This window comes from Impatiens glandulifera, chromosome 2 (assembly GCF_907164915.1).
Source record: "Impatiens glandulifera chromosome 2, dImpGla2.1, whole genome shotgun sequence".
In the NCBI taxonomy this organism is placed as follows: Eukaryota; Viridiplantae; Streptophyta; class Magnoliopsida; order Ericales; family Balsaminaceae; genus Impatiens; species Impatiens glandulifera.
In genome coordinates, this window is record NC_061863.1 from 21,664,282 (window position 1) to 21,672,336 (window position 8,055).

Sequence of the window (8,055 nt, forward strand, 5' to 3'; positions counted from 1 at the left end):
GAAATGACACCATGTGGACCTTAATTTTGGTTTGTCAACATCTTTTACTTAATTAACATAGGTTAATTAGCCAATTTTTAATAACTTATACATTCTTAACAAGTTTTTGATAATTTATACATTTAACATTTAAATGAGCTAGATTTAAGCGATTTTTTTTGGTTAATAATTTAACATTAATTCACTGTTGGATTTTAAATAAACAATGTTTAAGTCAATTACAAAGACTTGATATAAACAATATTTATAGTTTTGGAAGTTACTTTCACAATAATTTTATTAATATAGGAAATCTAGCATTTCAATAAATAATTTAAGAACTATATGTAACTCATTTTATATTAGGATAAAATTAGGCTTTATATGAAGAAGTAATTACTACAAAGTAAAATGTAATTCACATATATTGAACTTATTAAGATATTTTATTATTTTAATTTTTTTTTGAAATTTTATAATTAACACGACGTCATAATATTTTCTAATTTAAGATTTTATTTTTATAATAATATCTGATCTGTTAGGTTAGAATATTTATCATTTAATTATAAAAGATGAGAGAGTGGGGTTACGTACTTTAATCTTCTTTAAAGATTTTAGTCCACATTTCTAAAAGTTGGTGGGACACCTTATTATAAGAAAAGACTAATAAATAAATAAAATATATCTAATAATCGAAGGCTTGTCTAGACTCTAGATTCTAACATGAACACCAAAATTATGATCAAATGTTGTGATTCGAACCTTTAAAATATTTTTAAAATAATTAAATTAAAGTTGGTAATAAATTTAGTGGGTTATGGACTATTTAAATATTTTTATTTGATATAAATTATAAAAGTTGATTTATTTAGTGAAAAAACTTAAAATGTATTAATATTTAATAAAATAAAACATATAAAAAAATTAGTTAATAAGTTGATTGATTAAAGTAATAAAAAAATAAATATAAACTAATTATTTAGATATTATAATTAATTAACCATCTTAAAAGAAGTAATGATAATATTATCTACCATAAAGAATAATTCAATAGCAAAAATAAAAACAAAAAATAATAAAATGATAAGACATTTATTAGTATGGACAATTTATATGCTATTCATATGGAATTTTTTGCATCTTGGTAAGGGCATGCACAAAATCATTTGAACAATGAGGGGATTTTGGAATGAATTTAAATAATTTTCTATACACATTTATTTTTACAAGAAAATTATTGCATATGTAAATCAATTTTAAATTCACTCTCAAATTATACTTTTTTTTTGTTAAATGATCGGAAAGTTTGAACTTAAGATCTTATAGACATGGTAAAATTTATGTTCTACCATAAATTACACAAATCTTAGGAACAAACTTATATTCTAGATATAATTTATATTTGATACTTTATATGATCTACAAAATAAACTTATAATAGTGGGTGATTTGACTTTATATATATATATATATATATATATATATATATATATATATATATATATATATATATATATATATATATATATATATATATATATATATTGATTTTTTAATTATACCTTTGATAAATATTATTGCTAAAATATTTTTTTACATTCAATATTAGCTTAGTCTCCCGTGATTGATATAAACTTAGAACTTTATGATAATCTTACCCTTAAAAATTAGATACAACAATAATAATAATTCATCATTTTTATTTAAATTTTTTATTTTCTCATAATAGCATGCTTTAACAATAAAAATATTTTAATTCATCATATTAATTATTGTATCAATCATAAACATTGTAGGAATTTATAAAATCTTACAACGTTCAATTTAATAAAAAATGGTGAATTATTATTAATATTGTTATAATTTTCGTAAATTATTTATACATTATTTCTATACAACTAATTAACATTATTTCTCATAATACAATAACTAATACTATTCAAACTAAATAAATATATTTATATTTTAACAAATAATGTAAAAATATATATTGCAATTTTTATATATTAAATTAAAATATAATTACATATTTAAATATACAAACTAAGAATATTAAATATTAAATAATAATAAAATAATTTATAATTTAAAAAAAAATAAATAAAAACAATGCAACGATATCATAATAAAGTTAGGTTTTAAGGCCACTTTAATTGCAATGGTCAATTATAATTATTATTATTTTTAAATAATAATCATATTAAATACAAAACTAAATATAAAAACATGAAAAATGAAATAAGAGATGGAATAATGTGACGCAACCATCTAAATAGTTAAAAAAATAAAAACATTATCATTTACTTCTCTCATTTTTTTTTTATATTTATTGTGATTATTGTCATCACTCCTATATATAACTTATCCTATTTCCTATTTGCTTAAAAAGAGAGCTCATCAATAAGCAGATTTTGCCTATATAGCTTGTTTGAATATGGTTTTTTAAAATTTTGTCTAAAGCACTTTATTTGATAAGAAAATGGTTAGTTATTTAGATTTTATTGAATTTAATTATTAAAAAAAATATATTTCAAATTTAAATTTAATAAAAATATTTTAATATTTTAAAAATAATAGTGAGAAAAGTTGAAGAAAAGGTAAACAGATACAGGTTAATCTACTCTTTTAAGGGGAAATTTGACGAAATAACCCTCATAAGATGTTTATTTTCAAACTTAGCATAGGCCAAATAAAATTTTCAAATATAACCTTTTGCCTATGTCAAAAGACTCATTTGCCCTCAAATTAAAAAAATCAACTTTTTAGTTTCTTTTCTTCCCTCCCTCTCATCTTCCCTCATCCCCAGTTTCTTCCTCTTCCAAACACCCGACGACGACGACCACGATCCTCCCCCAAACACCACCTCTCCTCCGACGACTAACCGAGCCCACGACGACTAACTGAGCCCCCGACGACGATCCAAGAAGAACGAACGACTATCAAAGGCATCGAACGACTAGAACGAACTAAGGTTGCATATCGACTAGAAAGAACGAACGACTATCCGAGGCATCGAACTCCCGAGGTATTGAAGGTGAGTTTTTCCCGTTTTCTATCGTTTACCTTCAATGCATGCTAAAATCGAACTATGGTTTAGGGTTTTAGTCATCTTAGTGTTTAGGTTTAGGTTTTGGGCTGACTAAATCGTTTTGGGTTTGAAATGGATCTGTCGAAGGCTATTGCAGGTTGTCGAAGGTTGTCGCAGGCGAATATGCATCTGTCGCAGGCGAATGCGCATCTGTCGCAGGCGAATGCGCATCTGTCGCAGGCGAATGCGCATATGTCGTCTGCGACAGATGCGCATTCGTCTGCGACAGATGCGCATTCGTCTGCGACAGATGCGCATTCGTCTGCGACAGATACGCATTCGTCTGCGACAGATGCGCATTCGTCTGCGATAGATGCGCAATCGTCTACGACGTTTGTGATATGTATCTCTCAATCTCCATTTTATGTTTTTCTTACTGGTCTATGCATGCGTTATTTTGATGTCTATAATCAATGAATGAGCATAAGCCTGTATGTTTGAATGTTTTTGAGGCACACAGAATAGGCGTTGAGGATGGAGTCCGAATGAAATGTGTAATAATAACATTGAGTGGGCACACAGAATGGGCGTTGAGGATGGAGGGAGCCCGAATGAAATGGGTAATAATAACAATGGATGTGGAGAGGTGAATGCACAAAGGGATGATCAGAGAGAACCTTCAGAGTATTTTTTGAACGACGAAGAGACTTATAATGGGCAAAACGATTGGCGTGATTGAGAGGGTGAGTTTGATTTAAATGCTAAGTAAAAGAGGAACAATTCTAAATTTGAATCCAAAGAATGATATTTTGATGATTGATATGTTTGTGAATTAGAAGGGTTTTATTTTCATCACTAAGTGGTGTGTTTGTTGTTGCGGTTTTTTTGTCATAATCATTTCTATTGAAATCAGATTACTAGAAATGATGTTTAATTGTTGATATATGTGTTGAGAAATTAAGTTTCATTTAAACCAATCAGACATGTCATGATATTGATAATTAATAATTTACTGTCCAATATAATAATCATGTCCAATCTAATAATCATTAATCAAAATATTTATATTATTGATGTTTTGTACATAAAATGAGTGTTATTTGAAAACAATCAATTGGAGCTGGGTACTAATCATTCTCATCATTATTTAAATTATCACCATGTATCATTTATTGTAACACTTACTTTGAATGTTCTAAACAATTGTAAAAATATTTTTATTTTTCTGACAAAGTCTTCGCCATCAAATGAACATCGTTCTTTTCATCGTTATACTGCATTGCATTGTCGAACACTAGCCTCATATCAGCAAAAATGTCACGGACATTCTTATAACCAGTTCCATCATTGGCCTCCATTTGATTCTTTATAGTACTGAAGTACATAGGTCTGTCAATAACCTATACACACTTTCCAACATTAAAATCAATAGAAATGTAAACCAAAAAAGAAAAAAGTACTTTAACTCATAGTAGTCATCCAACCCAAGACCTTCAATATCAACATACTGCATAAATGGTCATGCCCACTTGTACTGAGTTATCTGATAAGTAAATCACAATGTCAGAAAGCAACCTAACATTGTTTGTACAAACAACCAAGTAACCAAAAGGTCGCAGACGAAAAATGCATCTGGCGAAAAATGCATATGTCGTAGTTTGAGGCGCATTATGTGTGCCTCAAAAACATTCAAACGTACAGGCTAGTGAAGTTATGCTCATTCATTGATTATAGACATCAAAATAACACATGCATAGACCAGTAAGCAAAACATAAAATGGAGATTGAGAGATACATATCGCAAACGTCGTAGACGATTGCGCATCTGTCGCAGACGAATGCGCATCTGTCGCAGACGACATATGCGCATCTGTCGCAGACGAATGCGCATCTGTCGCCTGCGACAGATGCGCATTCGCCTGCGACATATACATATTCGCATGCGACAGCCTTCGACAACCGGCAACAGCCTTCGACAGATCCATTTCAAACCCAAAACGATTTAGTCAGCCCAAAACCTAAACCTAAACACTAAGATGACTAAAACCCTAAACCATAGTTCGATTTTAGCATGCATTGAAGGTAAACGATAGAAAACGGGAAAAACTCACCTTCAATGCCTCGGGAGTTCGATGCCTCAGATAGTCGTTCGTTCGTTCTAGTCGATATGCAACCTTAGTTCGTTCTAGTCGTTCGATGCCTTTGATAGTCGTTCGTTCTTCTTGGATCGTCGTCGGGGGCTCAGTTAGTCGTCGTGGGCTCGGTTAGTCGTCGGAGGAGAGGTGGTGTTTGGGGGAGGATCGTGGTCGTCGTCGGGTGTTTGGAAGAGGAAGAAACTGGGGATGAAGGAAGATGAGAGGGAGGGAAGAAAAGAAACTAAAAGGTTGATTTTTTTAATTTGAGGGCAAAGTAGTCTTTTGACACAGGCAAAAGGTTATATTTGAAAATTTTATTTGGCCTATGCTAAGTTTGAAAATAAACCTCTTATGAGGGTTATTTCGTCAAATTTCCCCTTTTGAGAACCTTGACTCAAGAAATGAGCCTATCTTTTGTTGATTCCACATCTTATTTTGATTTTTTTTCTTAATAATTTTGATCTTATATTCGCTAGCTGAAGTAAAATTTTAGTTTAAATTATACCCACATACACATGTCATAATTTGATTTATATTTGATTTTGTTGTTTTACGTAACAGTGTAAACGGTTTTTTTCAATCAATATGTACATCAAAATGTAAAATTAAACTTTTAAAGTTGGAGAAAATCTAAAACGAGGTTTTAGTTTATTAGTCGGTTAAAAATTGGTTAGATCGTTTTAGTCAATTCAATCAGTTTCATATGTTCAACAAAATTATTACTAAATAATATGATTATACATAAAAGTTTGTTTTGAAAACTTATATAAACTATATATATTAAAAAAAATTAAGAATCAAACATAAATTGTAACTAAATTATTATGTATATTCTTTTAGAACTTTAAACATGGTAGGTTGGTGGCGTTTGGCTGTGGACCACTGCTAAACTGAGCAATTAAACCCTTTCTATAACGTTGATTATTCAGTTTGATCGGTTCAATTTAGACCGGTACTATTCAGTTCCATTTAAGCGGTTTGATTGATTTTAATTTCAAACCTAATTTTATTCACAATAATTTATATTAATTAACTAGCACGAAATTGTATCAATTTCTAACTTAATTTTTTTTAAATTGTAGACACTAAATTTAATTGATCTAATTTGATATATTTTTAAATAAATTTGAAGTATTTAAATAATTTTATTTAAAAGACTCTTTAATAAGATAATCATTTTAGATAAATGTTATATTCATAAATCTAAAATAATTAAACAAAAATTAAAAAATGTATATTTTGGAGAAATATTATGTTCATTAAAATTTAAAATAAATGTCAAAAACAAAATTTTAAACCAACAAAATAATAATTTTGAGAAAAAAAAATATACTCTTAATCTCAAAACAATTAAAATTTAGTTCAAAAATAAATTAAATAATTATGTAAGATAATGTTTGTATTCACCAATATCAAAATAATTAAATTTAAGACTTAATTGAATTCAATAACTATTTTGGACAAATAAAGTCAAAGTATAATAAATAAAATAGACAAAAATAAATTTTTAGATCTATTAATTAATTTTGTTTATTTTTGTAGATTTATAAGAAATAAAATAAAAATAACAAATAAAGAGGAGAGGACGATGCCTAAATCGTTTGACTCAAATCAAGCTAGCTTAGGCCACACGGAGCCCATGCATGCAACTAACAAGGCCAAACGGAATCCCAAATGGAAGGCTAACGCCTCAGGTCCATGACGCCCATAGATGACAGAACACGAACGAAACGTCCGAATCGCGGCCAACACGTGTTTCACTTGATTCGTCTTTTTCCTCGCGACGATAAGTATCGGCCATAAGGTTTGAATTGTTCAAAAATTCAAACCATGGCTATAATCAACCAAAATAGAATGTTCGAAATGAGAAATGATCAGAGTATCCATTTTATCTGATCATTTCCCCTATAATCCTAGGTGGAATTATGACCTAAACAGATCGAATTCTAAGGAAGTCACAAGCCATTTATTGCATTTGTCATGAATTCAACCAACCTGCCTCTTAAACAAAATTAGGTTAGCTATAAAAAAACCTCTGGGCCAATACGAAGCACAATGAACTAACCTCTAGTCACAAATCAAGCCTGGTAAGAAATTCGCCATTAAAAAAACTTTGACAAGAGTTTAGAAGTGTTCTTCAACTCACAGTAAGATATCATTCATTTTGGCTCATATGATCTTCAATATTGCTTGATCTTTTGATTTCTTAATTCAAAGTTTAACCTAAGATTATTTAGGACTTTTTGTCAAAACTAATTGAATTAATCAAGCTAAATTAGAAAAACACAATTTTAAATTAATTGTTTAAAAAAATCAAACTTTGCTCTTGAGCCTTATAGTGATCCAAAAAGTTTCATAGCACATTTCAAATGATGCTAGGAATATTTTCTAATAAATCTCGAAGTAAATTAGGCATGTTTGTTCGAATCTAATATATTCAAATAAAGCTTTGGATTTCAAATTCATACATGACCAAAACGTGTAGCCAGTTTGTTCGAATCTAATATATTCAAATAAAGCTTTGGATTTCAAATTCATACATGACCAAAACGTGTAGCCAGTCATTCTTTGAAGGTTGGGATCAATCATAAATAACCTAAGAAAGCTTTTGGTAAACTTCGAATTCTAAATTAAGGTCTCAAAGACTATAACCAATTTCAACAAGAGTCTAGGAATGTTCTCTAACTCACTATAGGTTATCATTCATCTTATAATTCATGTGATGAATCGAAATTAAAATTTACACTTCTCAGCTCGTATTATCATCAATATTGCATGGTCTTTTGATTTCTTGATTCAAACTTGATCCTAAGATAGCCACTCGTTCGGGCCTCTTTACCTCTTATTAATTTTAGAACTTTTTTTAATCGAAACTAATAGTAAAATTAATATCAAAATGAGAAAAGCCCA